Source organism: Martes martes (genome assembly GCF_963455335.1).
Source record: "Martes martes genome assembly, chromosome: 14".
Taxonomy (NCBI): domain Eukaryota; kingdom Metazoa; phylum Chordata; class Mammalia; order Carnivora; family Mustelidae; genus Martes; species Martes martes.
The window spans coordinates 17,499,325-17,517,411 of record NC_137902.1 but is presented as its reverse complement, the minus strand read 5'-3'; the positions used below and the strand labels follow the sequence as shown (position 1 = coordinate 17,517,411).

The 18,087-nt window shown below is 37.9% G+C and overlaps 1 protein-coding gene and 1 pseudogene across 10 annotated transcripts in view; one reads left to right on the top strand and one right to left on the bottom strand.

Annotated features, from left to right (window-relative positions):
- VTI1A (vesicle transport through interaction with t-SNAREs 1A) overlaps positions 1 to 18,087 on the top strand; it is a 344,311-nt gene that overhangs the window by 49,016 nt on the left and 277,208 nt on the right. The window lies entirely within an intron of this gene.
- Positions 5,097 to 7,233, bottom strand: LOC308355181 (lysine-rich nucleolar protein 1-like; annotated as a pseudogene). The gene has a single exon. The product of its transcript is annotated as a lysine-rich nucleolar protein 1-like (transcript).

Here is an 18,087-nt window from a genome sequence, read left to right as displayed (position 1 = left end):
TATACTACCAAAGAACTGCTCTATTTCATTAGACCATAATTTGCATTTTTGTCATCTGTAGGGGGAAGGGGTTGAGTTATTCTTAAAGAGCCTTATAATTCTGAAGTGCTATTATTGGATGATTTATAGAATGTTAATAACACTGATACTTTAGGGCGCCTGGGTGGCTCAGTGGGTTAAGCGTTGGCCTTCAGCTCGGGTCATGATCTCAGGGCTCTGGGATTGAGTCCCGCAACGGGCTCTCTGCTTGGTGGGGAGCCTGCTTCCTCCTCTCTCTCCGCCTGCCTCTCTGCCTACTTGTGATCTCTCTCTCTCTGTCAAATAAATAAATAAATAAAATCTTTTAAAAAAATAATACTGATACTTTATTCTATAAGATTGTTTGAGGTGGTTTATTATGCTTGAAAATGGGTACTTTCCCTCTTGATTTACCTGCAGGATCCAAGCACTCATTAAATAACCTCCCCACCACCACCACCACCATCACCAATGAAGGCAGTACTTTCGTTAAATGCTCTTTTTAGAGAAAATAATAAAATGTGCTGCTACTAGGGGAGCAAAATGACTAATTTACAAATATACTTAAACCAGACAGAAAAGAACAAAGAAAGCTTGTGGGATGTATTCATCCCAATTGGCTATTTTTGAGTTTATTCACGTCAGGTCAAGTCAAATAAAGATTGAGTAGACCTCTGTTTGCGGTTGGAGTTTTGACTAGCACTTCGTTCTCTCATGTGACTTCCAAGGGTTATTAGATATTCAGATGAACAATTTTCTTAGGAATGCTGTTGCTTCAAGTGGTAGGTGTTCTATTCAGGTAGCCTGTCACTTTAACAAATGTCTTCTTTCCTAAGCGTCCCTACCTGAATTATTCTATTTTTCACCACGGGGACTAAAATGTTATCCAGTAGAGTTTTGTCCAAAGAGAATGGGATGGACATGGTGGTACAATCAATCATTCATCCGCTAGATGTCAGGAAAGATTTAAAGTAAATGAAGAAATAACCAACTTTTGGGGCAAGTGGTCTTATCTTGTCTCTTATACTGTATAAATATTCCAACATTTAGAGAAAAGGAGATATTGATTTTAAAAATATGTGTAAGGAAAATTTTGGGTGTGTTGTTTTTTTATATTGTATTGCTTCCATCTATGATAGATATATCTCTAAATTTTTTTTGCTAAAGTCACACATGACCCCTGTTTCTGAGGTCCCTTTCTTTTTTATCATACTTGTATTCCTTCTATATAGCATTTGATTCACTGCCATCTTTTTTTTTTTTTTTAAGGATTTTATCTATTTATTTGAGAGAGAGTGTGTGAGCACAAGCAGAAGGAGGGGCAGAGGGAGAGTGAGAAAAAGTGCTCCATCCCAGGACCCTGAAATTATGACCTGAGCCAAAGTCAGATGCTTAACTGACTGAGCAACCCAGGCACCCTTACTCCCATTTTCTTGAAACTAATTTCCTTGATACCATACTAGCTTGGTTTCTTCCTATCTTCTTCACTGGATTTTCTTTTCCTGTGTTCACCTTAATTTGGGGGTTTGCAGATCACTGTTGTCTCAACTTGTCATCTCTCTGTTCTCTCTGTTAATTGTATATATACCCATGGCTTCTACTAATGCCTATGCATTGATGACTTCAAAATCATGTCTCTAGCCCAGATTTTCAACATCACACACTGTACCATTTTTTTCAGTTATCTATTGCACGTGTTCCTTTTTCACAGATGTTCAAATACAATGTTCCAACCTGAACTCATTAAACTTACTGTCTTTCCTCCAAAATCTGTTTCTCTTCCTGCCTTCATTTTACTGGCTAATGTGTATATTGGTTATGCTGGTTAGTATACCATCTACTCAATTACCTACATGAGAAACCTGGGAGACACTTCATACTTGTTTCTTGGCCTTGACTTCACAGCTAATTGTCACTAAGTCCCATGGATTCCACCTCCACGGTCTCTCTCCCCTCCATCCTCACTCTTCTATTCATTAAGGACCACATGGTCTCTCTCTTAACTTTTAAGATCAAGCCTGCAATTTCTGCCTTTACTCTAGTTCTTCTCTGGACTATTTTCCACTTGAGTGTAGAGGAAACTTTCTAAAAATGTAAATCTGATTAGATCAAACTTCTAATTTGTGTGTGTGTGTGTGTGTGTGTGCCTTTCCAGTATTTAGAGGAGATCACAAAGTTTCAGTCTGACAAACAAATCCAGCTAAAAAATAAATTTTTGCCTCTCTGGTGTTTTTAGTATGTTAAAATTGGCTGCCGACATTAAAACATTGAGCGATATCACAGAAACATCCAAATTTCAGATTTCTTTGAAAATTCCAGGATATCTAGCATTCTGGAAACACCTATAGCTGAGTAGTAGCCTCGTACTCAGTAGACCATACTCCATCTCGGTCCCCATAAGCACTTGCCATTTCACCCATTCTTGATGTTGGCCTGTGTCCTGTGGAGCATCTGCATTTGTTCCTGTTGGGGCAGCTTTGAACTCTTCTTCTTATTCTTCTTTCTTTTAATCTAGATTTTAAATCCTCCCTTTCTCCCTCCCCCCCCTCTTTCTCTCTCTTTCTCACCTTCTTTTCTTCCTTCCTTCCTTCCTTGCTGCTTCTCTCTCTCTCTCTCTCCCTCCCTTTCTTCCTTACCAGCTTCTTTGGTGACACTTTTTGATGCCTATACTTTACAAATGTATTTAAACTAGAGAGAACAGAATAGCTGATTCTTATGGGATATATTCATCCCAGTGGTTGGCTGTGTTTCAGCTTATTCATATGGGGCTAAATTTAAATAAAGGTTGAGTAGACCTTTGTTTACAGTTAGAAATTCGACCACCACTTTTTTCTTGATGTGACTTCCTAGAGGTATCATATATTCAGAAGGACAATGTTGCTTCAACTGGTAGATGTTCTTTTGGGTAGTTTGAACAGACACATTTGTGTCCCCCTCATAACCTTTTTCTAAAATTATTTTATTTTATTATAGTGTGAACCCTTAACCTGAGATTATCCTCTTATCAAATTTCTAAGTGTATCAATACTATGTTCACTATAGGTACAGTGTCATACAACTGGTCTCTAAAACGTCTTCATCTTGTTTAACTGAAACTTTATGCCAGTTGATTAGGAACTCTCCATCTTTCCTCTCTCCTGTCCCTGGCAACCACTATACCACTCTTTGATTCTTGCATTTGACTAGTTTAGATAGCTCATATAAGGGGAAGTGTGCAGTATTTGTCTTTCTGTGACCAGTTGATCTCACTTAGCTTAGAGTCCTCAAGATTCATCCATATTGTCGCATAGGGCAGAATTTCCTTCTCTTTTAAGGCTGACTAGTATTCCACTGCATGTATATACCATATTTTCTTTATCCTTTCATCTGCTGATAGGCATTAGGTTGTTTCTACATCTTGTCTATTGTGAATAGAGCTGCAATGAATATGGGAGTGCTAATACCTCTCCCCTCTTCCTGATTTCAATTATTGTGAATAAATACCCGGAAGTGGGATTGCTGAATCATACAATAGTTCTAGTTCTAGTTTTTTCAAGAAATCTCTGTCCTGTTTTCCATAGTGGCTGTACCATTTTTGCATTCCCACAAATAGTATGTAAGGGTTCCAGTTTCTCCATATCCTCTCCAACACTTAACATTTTGTTTTTTTGTTTTTAAAGATTTTATTTATTTATTTGAGAGAGAGAGAGAGAAAGCATGAGAAGGGGGAGGGTCAGAGAGAGAAGCAGATTCCCCACTGAGCAGGAAGACTGATGTGGGACTTGATCCGGGACTCCAGGATCATGACCTGAGCCGAAAGCAGTCACTCAACCAACTGAGCCACCCAGGTGCCCTTGTTTTTTTTTTATAATAGCCATTTTGACAGATATGAGATATGATATGATATCTCATGGTAGTTGTAATTTACATATTTCTGATGACCTGTGACATTGAGCAACTTTTCACATAACCTATGTGTATGTCTTCTTTTGAATAATGTTTATTCACGTTCTTAGCACATTTTTAAATAAGGTTATTAAGTTTTTTTTTATTATTGAGCTTTTGGAGTTCCTTATACATTTTAAAGATTAATCCTTTTTCAAATATATGACTTGCAAATATTTTCTCCCATTCTACAGGTTACCTTTTCACTCTGTTGATTATTTCCTTTGTTAATATCTAAAATCATTGCCAGGATCAATTTCATGAAGCTTTCCCCCGTGTTTTCTTTTTTATGTGTGTTTTGTGATTTCCAATCTTATATTTAAGTCTTTAATCCATTTTGAGTTGATTTTGTGTATAGTGTATAATAAGGGATCAGTGTTATTATTTTGCTTATGAATATCCATTTCCTCAGCATCATTTGTTAACGAGACTGTCCTTTCCCCATTGTGTATTCTTGACACCCTTGTCAAAGATCGGTTGACCATATGTGTGTGCATCTATTCTAGGCTTTCTGTTCTATCCCATTGGTCAATATGTCTATCTTTTGGTCAGTATCATACTGTTTTGTTTACTGTAGCTTTATATATATATATATTTAGAAACCAAGAAATGTGATGTCTCCACTTTAATTCTTTCTCAAGATTGATTTGACTATTTGTGGTCCTTTACAATTCCACATGAATTGTAGGATTGTTTTACTCTATTTCTGTAAAAAGTGCCATTAGGATTTTTCATGGGTGAACCCGGGCAATTTTATTACTTCATCCCTGAACCTCAGTTTCCTCATTGGTAAGCTGAGGATAATAATAGCATCTATTTCATAATTATTAAGATTAAATACATTAATGCAAGGGAAACACATTAGTGTGTACCTGGCATATACTAGGTGCTCAACAAATTTAGCTATTTATGTATGCTGATGTCTTCGAACAGAGTTGGAATGCTTAACACAGCAAATAGTAGGTATTAGCCACTCACGTGTTCTCTGGCTTCTGACACGTGAGCTTCCCTGACCCCAGTACGTCCAAGCACATGGGCATGGTTTTCCTTTATCTCTGCAGAGGATTGATTCGCGACAACTGTCAGATGGCTTCCATCTGCATAACTGAATAATAAAAGCAATTTTGGCTGTTTTGAAGGTAAGACAGTAGAGTTTAATCTTCAAACTTGATTGACTTGAAAGCACTCCTGTTGATATAAAAGATTTTGTCTGAGGTAGTGGAGAAGAAGCCAAGGCCAGTGTCCCTGTCATACTGACGGCTCGTGGCCTGGTCATAGTCCAGCTGCAGATTCCGCGGCAGGTGGGTGGCCGCCCGCCGCTTTGTTGAGAGCCATGTTGGGCCTTCCAATCAGGTTAATGAGGGCCCCTATTTTTAAAACTACCCATAAGTTTGAGAAATGTCAGTTTCTGTTCCTCATTTTCAAACCCAGGTGTATCTCACTGGCCAAACTGTGTTCCTGTACCCTTCCTTCCTTCCAAAACTTCTGTCATGCCTGCCTCACACTCAGTGTCTCCTTGCAAGGCCTTTCACATCGCCTGGTCTCTGTGCGCCTGTGTGTGTGGCCGTTCTTTTCCAGCATCACCTCTACGTCCGTGTCAGGCTCCTCTTCTCCTGGTTCTCCTGCTACTTCTGCTCTTGCTTCTTCTTTTTATTCCTCTTCAGAGCCAGCCGGCTACTCTGTCTTTTCCTTGGATTTTGTTTTCTTCTTTGCCAGGGGCTTGGGATTGTGTCCTATTGGGAAGTATTCTGGAGCCTCAACTTTGTCTGCCTTCTTTCTTCCTTTCTTAGGGCTGCTCTCCACTGACTTAGAGAGCTCAAGGTGCGCTAGGGAGTTGTCTCCCCTCTGGTGACACTTTTTCTTCTTCATCTTCACAGTGTAATCCCTGGGGCTGCCCCTGCTTCCATTTCTGCCCTGAGGCTGCCTGCTCCTCACCATCGTTCCCCACCGAGCACCCTACAGAGCATCCCCAGACTCACAGAACCAAGGGTCCCTGGCTGAGAAGGCTGCAGCCTCCTGGGCCTTTTTCTCCTTCTTGCCAACTCTGGTCACCCTCTCTCCCTGTCTGGGGTCCAGGAAGGTCTTCACTCTCAAGCCAGGGCACATTGTCAGAGGCCATAAGGACTTCATCTTCTGTTTCTCCTCCCCACCTTGGAACTCAAAATGAACCAAGAAGCTGCTTCCTGGGGCTGGGCAACTTCTCTCTCTGTCTAGCACATACCGTGGTATCGGGTTCTAAGTACTGCTCACAGAGGGTGCTGTGGCCCTTTTTCTTCACTAGAGGCATTTCAGATACGTGCCCTAGGACCACACTCTTTGAGGGGGATGTGGCTCTTGCGGGACAGACCTCAGTGAAATAATCGTCACTGTTTAAAATTGAGTATTGAGTCTCTGGTTCTTTGATCACCTCCTTCTTTTTCTCTGGGAGCCCAAGGCCCAGATCTCCTTTGTGGGTTTTGGTAATCATTCCTATAGGCCAGACTTTCCCACCTCCATGTGAAAGCCATCATTCGGATTTTAATAGGAATTTCATTAGATCTGTAGATGACTTAGGGTAGTAGAGACATTTAAAATATATTAATTTAAGGAAGAAACAACAAATGTTGGAGAGGAAGGAGAACCCTCTTACACTGTTGGTGGAAATGCGAGTTGGTGCAGCCACTTTGGAAAACAGTTGGAGGTTCCTCAAAAAATTAAAAATAGAGCTACCCTATGACCCAACAATTGCACTACTGGGTATTTACCCCAAAGGTACAGATGTAGTGAAAAGAAGGGCCACATGTACCCCAATGTTTATAGCAGCAATGTCCACAATAGCCAAACTGTGGAAGGAGCTGAGATGCCCTTCACCAGATCAGTGGATAAAGAAGATATGGTCTGTATATACAATGGAATATTACTCAGCCATCAGAAGGGATGAATACCCACCATTTTCATCAACATGGATGGAACTGGAGGAGATTATGCTAAGTGAAATAAGTCAAGCAGAGAAAGACAACTATCATATTGTTTCACTTATTTGTGGAATATAAGGAATAGCATGGAGGGCATTAGGAGAAGAAAGGGAAAAATGAAGTGGCGGAAATTGGAGGGGGAGATGAATCATGAGAGACTATGGACCCTGGGAAACAAACTTAGGGTTTTAGAGGGGATGGGGGTGTGGGGATGGGTTAGTCCGGTAATGGGTATTAAGGAGGGCATGTATTGCATGGAGCACTGGTTGTTATATGCAAACAATGAATCTTGGAACACTACATCAAAAACTAAGGATGTACTATATGGTGACTAACGTAACATAATAAAAAAATTTAAAAAATAAAAATATAGCAGATCAAACAAAATAAACTATATTAATTCTTGGGGTGCTTGGGTGGCTCAGTTAATTGTTTGACTCTTGATTTTAGCTCAGGTCATAATCTCAGGGTCGTTGAGACTGAACTCTGCTTGGGCTCTGTGCTGTGTATGGAATCTACTTAAGATTCTCTCTTTCCTTCTCCCTCTGTCCCTCCCTGCTCCCTGACTCAACATGTGTGCAGGTGTCCTCTCTCTTACTCTCTCAAAAGAAAAAAACACTATTTGTTTTCAATCTATGAACATGGGATGCCTCTCCATTTGTGTCTTCTTTAATTTCTTTCATCAATGTTTTGTAGTTTTCAGGATTTTGCAGGATTTTATTATTTTATTTATTTATTTATCTATTTTATTATTTTGGGTGCTATTATAAATGGGGTTCTTTTCCTAACTTCCTGTTTAGGTAGTTTGTTAGTGGATAGAAACACAACTGATTCCTGTATGTTGATTTTATATCCTGCACCTTTACTGAATTTATTTATTAGTTCCAGAAGGTTTTTTTTTTTATGGAGCTTTTAGAATTTTCTATTTATAACATCATGTTATCTGTACACAGACACAATTTTACTTCTTCCTTTGCAGTTTGGATTGCTTTTATTTCTTTTTCTTAACCTAACTACTCTGGCTAGGACTTCCAGTTCTATGTTGAATGAAAGTGGTGAGAGTAGACACCCTTGCCTTTTTTCTGATCTTAGAGGAAAAGCCTGTGAGCTGTTCAGCTTTGAATTCTTGATTAACATTGTCAAGGCCTCTTAGGATGATCCCTTCCTCTGTTTTTTTCTGACAGTTCTTCCTCTTTCACTCTTTGTCCAGACATGTCAAAGTACCCCAGTCTGTGGTGTCGTGCGTGATGGCTTTAATTATGGTACATATTCTATTTCTTTGTTTTGCAATGGTTATCCTTTCTTCTTTTCCATTTGATAAACTACTCATCATGTAAACCCCAGGTCACACACCACCTTTGTAAAACCATTCTTGACCTGATCAAACCGGGCTAGTTCCTTCCTTTCTTCCACTGTACTAATACAAACCTCGATTTTATAGTCCAAGTTTATACTTATTACTGTTATTTGTCTTAATGCCTGTCTCACTGAGGAGTTCACACCAGGAATCTGCTTTATTAATAATATAATACCTGGCATTTAGTGCTGTTAAAAAATGCTAAACAAATGCAGAAATGAATGGACAAATTGGTGAATGGTGCAGAATTCCATGCCTATAGTTTTTTTTCAGATTCGCTATCTTTTTTTGAGCATGAGATTCTCAGTAAAACTTTGTGGCTTTATTAATGGAAATTTTTTTCTAAAAAAAACTAGTAGCAGTCCTTATTTTATGTCATCATGACATATTCTAGTTTATAATTAATTCAAATATTTCTGGTCTTCTATGTTAAGCTATTTTAAGAATTTTCCATCTTTCTATTCTCTCTTAAAGCAAATTCTAGATTATGGTTTTTAAAAGTCATTTACGAAAAAAGAGAGAAAATGAAAGAAGTAATAAATATTACTTCTAAAATTCTTTTCATTCCTGATCAATATTTTAACATACTTTTTAAAGAGTATTAGTAGTCACATTTTTCAAAAACTCCATGATTTAGTTACTACTTGAAAACAAAAACTTTTGGGGGGGGGGCTAGCTATTCATCTTTTCCCCAGAAATCTAGAACTTTTACACCAAAAATTTTTATTAACATTGGCTCTAGTCCCTGGAACCAAATGTCTACAGCTTGCTCAGGAATAGGGAGATCTTGACCTTTTCAAGAAAGTATAAACTCTAATTTAAGTCTATGTGCTTTTTTATTGGTAGCTTAGAATTAAACCTACTTCTTTTGTTTCTTTTAACACAACTAACTTGATTTCTTTCCCATTATTCTATTTCTAGTGTTGGTATCCTGCATGTTTTTACAACTTGGTTCCTTAGGAACAAACAAAACAGAGTTTTTATGGAAGTTTGAAGTATGCTTTTAATTTAAATTGCCTTGGCTTTCTCTCATCCCTAAAAGAAAGCAAACAAATTTTTGTGTTGCTTGTTGCTTTTCCTGAGAAGGGAGACGATTCACATTTGATAAGGTACTAATATTGTAATTAGCGAAACCTAAAATTAAAATTTTTGATATTGATCAAATGCTTTCTTTAAATAAGTTTTCCAAGTTTTCTTCCACTAACAGAATCATGGCTTGGAGGGAGACTTGAAGAGGACAATCCTTATATTAATGTTTAATATCTAATAATATAATTATGTTATAATAATATAATATTGTTTATATAATATAATATAATATTTTTATATATAATATAATAATGTTTAATATCTTCTGGCCTGTTTGGTAGACATCATCTTTTATCACTTAATTGATTGGTTTTGAAAGTCTTATTTCTTGTGATCCATGTGAAATAGTGCATTTATATTGTTATGGATTGGGTTTTTAGTTACCATTTCTTATTTTACCCATTCGCAAGAGTGTGATGTGCTGGATCTGCAGATTATGAATGGTAACATTTTCTGAATTACTTATCCCTTGGTACAGGGGCCAAAGTGTGATTGCACCCTGTGGCACACTGTTCAGCATTCTGCCCGAGCCACTTGATTCAATTGAGTCAGACATGGGGATTCCTGCTTTTTTCCCTTGGGAAACTTCTCCACGGTCCAGTTCTCCCTTTTTTTTCCCCCTTAATCTCATGCCTAAAATGTCCCCATTATTTAAACTATCCTGCAAAGTATTCATTAACAATTGCCAAAAAGTCCTAAAAATATAACCTGAAGGTTTTTGTTGCATTATTGGAAAACTTTTCTCCAGTAGATACTGGAGATTATGGTACTGATTAAAGATGATCATCATTTATGCAGGAAAAATTCTCCCTCCCACTTCTCTTGCCCATCTCAGTTCCCCACTCCACTCTTCCCCAAATCCCTAACCTAGGTAATTGCTATTATTAATTCTTTGTATCTTTTCAGCTTTTCTTTATGTATATACAAGCAAATACAAAATGTACATTCTTCTCCCTCCCCCCTTTAAATGACAACAAGATGGCATGCCATACATAAGACAACATAAGCTGTATGTACTATTCTGAACCTTGCTTTCTTCACTGTTCAGTTGATCTTGGAGAGAAGTATGTAAAAAAGTCACGCATTCTTTTTTATATATATATACCTGAATAGTGTTCCATTGTATGAATGTACCAGATTTATTGAACCAATCCTATTGGTAGATGGTTTTTGATATTGCATGTAGTGCTGCACTGAGTGACATTGAACTTTGTCATTTTTCATGCAGACAAAGAAAAAAATAGAAGAACTTCTTCTAAGAGTGTGTGCATTTGCAATACTGACAACCCTTCTACACTTGTCCTCTATGGGACATATCCCAGTTGACACTTGCCATGGCCATGCACGAGAGGACAGTTACTCACAAAATGATTTTTCACTTACAACATGAAGTATCAGACTTCTGGATATTGGTCAAATGGATAGGAGTAATGGTGTAGCTTAATGTAGTTTTCATTAAACTTTTCTCATGAGTGAGATGGAATGTTTTCAGGAACTGTTTTTTCTTTCAAAAGATTTTATTTATTTATTTGACATAGGGAGACACAGCAAGAGAGGGACATAAGCAGGGGGAGTGGGAGAAGGAGAAGCAGGCTTCCTGCCAAGCAGGCAGCCCGAAGCTGGCTTGATGCGGTGCTCGATCCCAGGATCCTGGGATCATGACCCGAGCTGAAGGCAGCCACTTAATGACTGAGCCACCCAGGCGCCCATTTCAGGAACTGTTTTTACCCTTTGTGAGTTTTTGGGGGGTTAGGGGACTGGTGATTGTTGCTCTTTTTCATATTAATGTCTAAGAATCCTTTGTACAACCATGCCTCATTTTATGGTGCTTCATAGATGACTTTGTTTTTTACAAATTGAAGTTTGTGGTAACTCTGTTGAGCAACTCTGTTGACACCATTTTTCTAACAGAATTAGCTCACTTTTTGGCTCTGTGTCACATTTTGGTAATTCTCAATACTAACTGAATATTTTAAACCTTTCATTATTATTATTTTTTATGATGATCTATGATCAATGATTATGACTTGTTGAAAGCTCAGACGATGGTTAGCATTTTTTAGCAATATCTTTAAGGTATGTATTTTTTTCTAACACAATGCTACTGCACACTTACTAGACTACAGTACAATGCAAACATAACTTTTATATACACTGGAAAACCAAAAAATTAATTTGAATCACTTTATATTGCAATGTTGGCTTTATTGTGGTGGTCTGGAACCAAACCCACAATGTCTACAAGGTATTGACTGGTATGTCTTGAAGCTTAACCCTTGTTTAAAATATAATTTGCATTTTTTTTCAGTTTGTACTTTGTCTTTAAACTTTGTTAAATTGAACACTAAATTTACTCTATCTTTGTTCTATATTTTGCCATTCAATAATACTTAACTTTTATATGGTCAAAATCATCTATCTTTTTTTTTTTTTTTGAGATTTTATTTATCTATCTGACGGATAGAGATACAAGTAGGCAGAGAAGCAGGCGTTGGGGAGGTGGGAGCAAGCTCCCCGCCAATCCCAGAACCCCGGGACCATGACCTGAGCCGAAGGCAGAGGCCCTAACCCATTGAGCCACTCAGGCACCCCCAAATCATCTAACTTTTATGGTTTTGTCTTTAGAATCATAGTAAGAAAGGCCTTTTCACCTCAGGATTATAAATCAATTAAGGTAAAATCATTCCTGATTGTTTTATCTTTTATGTTTTTACCTTAAATGGGAGCCTTTCTTCCATTACATCTTCTAACTGGTTGTCATTTGTATATATGAATTGTTTTCTGTATTTTAATATTTCAGCTTGCTCTCTTGTTATATTCACTTATAGTTTGCGATTTCAGTTGAGTCTGTTGAATTTCTGAGATGTATAATTACATCATTTCTAAGTAGTGGTGGTTTTTGCTTTAATTCTAACTGTCTAATTATGTTTGCTAGTATTTTCAGTAAAATGTTAAGTAATAATAGTATTAGTGCTCACTTTGTTTTTTTCTGTTTTGGAAAAACAGCTTTATTGAGGTATACTTGACATGTATATGACATATTTTACATATGTGACTGTATATATATATGTCATATATATATATACTTACTTATATATATATATATATATATATATATACTTTGTTCTTTTGCTCCTTACTTCTTGCCTTCTTTAGAGTAAATCACAGTTTCTAATATTACATTCTATCTCCTACATTAAATTTTTAAGAATACCTCTGTAGTATTTTTTTTTTAAGATTTTATTTATCTATTTGACAGAGAGAGATCACAAGTAGTCAAAGAGGCAGGCAGAGAGAGAGGGGAGGAAGCAGGCACCCTGCCAAGCAGAGAGCCCGATGTGGGACTCGATCCCAGGACCCTGAGATCATGACCTGAGACGAAGGCAGAGGCTTAACCCACTGAGCCACCCAGGCGCCCCCCTCTGTGGTATTTTTAAGTGGTTCCCGTAAGAGAGTACAGTACATATCTTTAAGTTACTACACTCTGCTTTCAAACAATCTCATTTTACTTCATGGACAATGTTAAGACCTTCCATAGTAGAAATCCATCCCACCCTTTGTGCCCTTGTTGTTTTACATTTTACTTCTATATATGCCATGAGCCTTATGACATATAATATAACATATAATATTTCATATTTCATATATGAAAAAGTCTTTTATATCCACTCAGGTATTTACTTGTTGGAGCTCTTTGCTTCCTTCATGCAATTCACAATTTCCATTTGGTGTCTTATCTCTTCAGTCGAAGAATTCATTTTAGCATATCCAGTTGGACAGTTCTGCTGGTGATGAATTCTTTCTGCTTTTATCTATCTGGAGGGAGAAAGGCCTTTATTTCACCATCAGCTTTAAATAACATTTTCACTGGACATTGACTCTTGGTTTGACAGGTTTATTTTCCTACCTTTCTACACTTTAAAGATATAATTTTATTATCCTCTGGCCTCCATTGTTACTGGTGAGAAGTCATCTATAATTTATGCCATTTTTGCTCTCTATCTGTGATGAATGTTCTCTTATCCTCTGGCTGCTTTTAAGATTTGCTATGTATCTTTGTGCTTCAGCAGACAGTTTAATTATGTTGTACCTAGGTTTGGTTTCTTTGCAGCAGGTGTGAACTTGCCGGTGATTCATTGAGCTTGCTGGACTTATGGGGTGATCTCTTTCATCAGTTTTATAAAGTTTTCAGTCATTATTTGTTTAAATATTTCTTCTGCCCCATTCTCTCTATTTTCCTTTTTTTGACTCCCAGTTATAAATATGTTAGGTCATTTAATATCATTCCACAGTTCTTGTGTGTCTTGCTTTGCTTTTTTCACTTTTTTTGTATCTTTGTGTTTTGGTTTGGATACTTTTCATTGATCTCCTTTTAAGTTTATGGGTCTTCTTCTTTGCTGTTTCCAGTATGCTCTTAAGTGATTTTAATCTCATTTTATTTACATTTTGATACCACATTTTTTGTGATATCGTTTCTCTATATTTGGTTTATTTTTATAGTCTCTCTTTCTCTACTGAAATTCCCCATTTCTGCAATATGTATTGTCCATCTTTTCTACCATATCCCTTAGTATTTTTATCATAGTTATTATAAAGTCCCTGTGTGATAATCCAAATACATGGATCATCTCTGAGTGTGGGACCATGGGTCACATTTTCTTGCTTTTTCATGTGTCTTGTAATTTTTGATTGTGTGCTGGATATTTTACATAAAAGAGGAATAGAGAGCAAAGTAAGGAAGATTTTATCAAAAAATAGAACACACAAAACAAACACAAACACTCCCTTTTCTTTCAGGCTTCTATGGGGAAGTGGCTGAGTCAGTCTGACCTATAATTGGGCTGTGTGTGGGCTCCTCTTTTTTGTAGCTTCAGTTTAGTTCACATTTTGAGGCTGTAGTTAGGCTTTTCCTTTCAGCAGGGCCTGAGCTTTGAGCTCTGGTGAGTTTCCAGAGATTTCATTCTGCTTTTCAGCCAAGCTACCATCCTTTTGATTTGTGGGATCTCTTTCTCTGCTTTACATCCCCATTGCTAACTTTTTGAGCCTCTGGGGAGTTGTCTTTGCTCTCCAGTCCTGATCTTGGCTTTCTATACCTTTGGAGGTTTCTCTCTGCTCCACTAAAGCTAAGCCTTAGGAAATTAGTGGGATTATACTCTTTGAAGACCCAGAATGCCTCAGAGCATTTTTTCTCAGCTCTCCTGTTCCCCTTTCCCACTCCAATCTTCGGTGGCTGAAATGGTGGAATGCCTCAGATAGGTTTCTATCAGCTATCTTGCTCCATCCCTAGCCTACAATAGCCAAGTATGTTAGTGAACCTTAGTTGGTTAGTAAACCTTATACCTCACTCTGTGGCTCAGGCTTGTTCAGATCCTAATGTATTACGCCAGCGCTGATGCAGACCCTAAACGTTTGTTAGAAGTTTGGCCAGTTTCTTTTTACCTATATCTCTGGAGGCTTATTCTACTCCTCCAGGAATGAGAATAGCCATGGGCCTCTTCTTTATTATGGAATGCTCATGGATTTTCTGGAATGTTTCACTTGGGTGTTTTTGTGCCATCAGCTCTCTTTCAGGTTTTAAAAATGATGATTTTGTCGCTTCTCCAGCTTGCATTGTTTGTTAAGGTGAAGGCAATGGTCTCTTGTAACCTTCTATATTCTGTAAGGAACCGAAGTCCCATGTTATTCTTTATTTACCACTGCCTCTTCTGCTTCTTTGGACAAACTATGTCTAGGAAAGCTTCTGCCAGTGGCCACTTAACACCTGTCCCCACATCCATTGTTTCAAACAAAGCATACAGATTTTATGCTTCAGAATGAGTCTCCCACCTTGAAGAGGTATATTTTGGCTGGTGCCTGTTGAGCTCAGCTATCGCTGAGACCTCTTAACCTTCATGCGTTTTCTCACCTTCTACCAAGTAGCTCTGCATGATCTCATCTGCTTTTGGGCAGCTCCCCACATATTTTGGGATCCATGAATAATATCTGGTTTCTAGTTTTACCAAGCATAGAATTCAGAATATATTTGTTCTTGTTTCTCACCCACCCACCCCACCCCAGAGGGGAAGGAGAGGGAAAATGGTGACTTAGAGGGAACCTGTTAACTTCTGCAGCAGTGTTCTTATTGCAAGTCCCATGTAATTATTACAACAAAGTGTATTTATTTTTCTTATGCAGATGTACAGACAGAGACTTGGAAAGGTTAAACACCCTCTCTTCAGCCACACAGATAATAAATAGCAAAACTGGGATTTAAATCATAGTTAGTTCAACTCATACTGTTAAATAATGTGCTGATAATGAAGCACATTATCTTTGAAGCTTCTATCTTGTCTTACTGCATTTTAGAGCTTGGGATAACAGAGACAGGTATTTTCTCTTCTAGAGACAGAGCAGAAGAGTGAATTGGAACCTAAATGCTCAGAAAACATTAAGGCTCAAAGCAGAGGAACTTAAGTTCAAATATAAGTAAAAAAGAGTCAAAAGAAGAAAAAGCCAAAAATAAGAGGCAAAATTGAGTCTCTAGAACCAGAAGGAACTGGATTAGAATGGCAGTCAGGTCTTTATATCAGGAGTTTGGGTGACGACTGGGAGCAGAACTGACACGGCTGTATTGGGCCATAGGTGTGTGAGGTCATATTAAAGAGCTGAGGCAGCAGACCCAGAGTTTGATACACTGGAGAAAGAGACTTGCTGGCATTCTCAATAATAATTATTATTATCAAAGCAGTGATTTTTCTTTAATTTCATACATGTTCAACACTATACTAGCTGTTTCATAAACTTTATCTTAATTAGACCTGAGGTACACACGGATTCAAAAACTTGCTTAGTAATCACAGCTAGAAAAGGACAAAGCTGTAATTTGAATCCAGGTTCATCAGATAGATGCCCAAATTGGAAGTCTCTCTGATTTAACATATTGTTTCTTCAAAGGACCAGAAAATAAGAGTAATAGAAACTAGCCTCAAAACTCAGATAAAAATTAATGTGTGTAAAGAATATTAAATGTATTCAGAACAGAAATAAGGAATAAAAGAGAAAAAAAAAGGATCTCCACAGCTTTACATATCATGAATAAGGTTGGGTACACATTGGTTCATTTAGATTTTGGAAGAGTCTACTAATGTCCACCTCTAAGTGCAGTTGGGGCTACCATTCCTAAAAATAACAGAGAAAATTCTGGAGTGGGCCCCTCAGATGATTAACATTTGGAAAATTAGACAGATAAGGAAATGTCCTGGGATCATTTTCCGTGATGGAAAGTTGTGGAGTTTTTAAGTGTCTTCAAATCTGTGAAGAACTACTCTGCCAAGTGTGGTCAGCAGGTGTTATTGGTCTGTACTGTATGTGTAACTATAATGCCATACATTTGAGCTTAATGTAGGGAAATAGTTCCTGCCAATAGCCAGTGACTGTTGGTAAACCTCATTTGTGAAAATCGAGGCACCTCCTTCCATAGGTTTTTATAAGATACCTTTAGTGTAGGATGATGTAAGGGAGCAAGGCAGACTGGAGGACCTCTCAAGGTCCCTTCTAACCCTAAGGTTCTATTATGATTGCATAATATTTATAGAGCAACAAAATTGGCTGTGTTCTTTTCAGAGAATAGAATTGCACTCAGTCCCTGTCCAGGGCCATCACACTCAAAATTAGATCAGCAATACCTTGGTTGCCAAATCAAGTCAAAGTCTAGCAGGCACATGTCTAACTATCTGAGAATGTGTGTTCTCTTCAAGAACATTAGAGAATGACCTAAGAGCATGGTAGAAGATCTGTAGTTAGTGCAAATACTCCAGTGAGATTTGTATTAGGATCTTCTAGGTGTTTTTGTTAAAAGAAATAATAATGATAAATCATTTCTTACTATCTATTAAGCAACCTAATTTAGAATTAGTATCCTCAGAACTTCTAATTTGAAATAAAATGAAGGAAAAAACAATTGGACTTTATTGCCAAACCATTTTAAATGGTGGATAATATTCTGTTATTATTATTTTTTTTTAAATATTTATATTAATTTATTACAAAATAAACAAGATACTAAAAACATATTCTGTTATTATTAACCTGATAACTTTGAGCTTCACTCACCATGGATGATTTATTTTTTTTAAGATTTTATTTATTCGGGGTGCCTGGGTGGCTCAGTGGATTAAGCCTCTGCCTTCGGCTCAGGTCATGATCCTGGGGTCTTGGGATTGAGCCCTGCGTCGGGCTCTCTGCTTAGCAGGGAGCCTGCTTCCTCCTCTCTCTCTGCCTGCCTCTGCCTATTTGTGATCTCTCTGTCAAATAAAGAAATAAAATCTTAAAAAAAAAGATTTTATTTATTCATTTTAGAAAAAGAGAGAGAGAGGGCATGAACTGGGGATGGAGGGACAGGGGGAGAAGGATAAGCAGACTCCCCACTGAGAAGGGAGCCAGACATGGGGGCTCGAACCCAGGACCCCCAGATCATGACCTGAGCCAAAGGCAGATGCTTAACTGCCAAACTGACTGAACCACCCAGGTGCTCCAACCATGGATGATTTAGATTGAGTCCATTCTAATAACTGAACTACAAAAAGAAAACTATGTTGCTAATTTGAAACTAGCAAATAAGGGATGCCTGGGTGGCTCAGTTGGTTAAGTGTCTGTCTTCTGCTCAGGTCAGGATCCCAGAGTCCTGGGATTGAGCCCCTCATTAGGCTCTCTACTCAGTGGGGAGCCTGCTTCTCCCTCTCCCTCTCCCTCTGCTGCTCCCCCTGC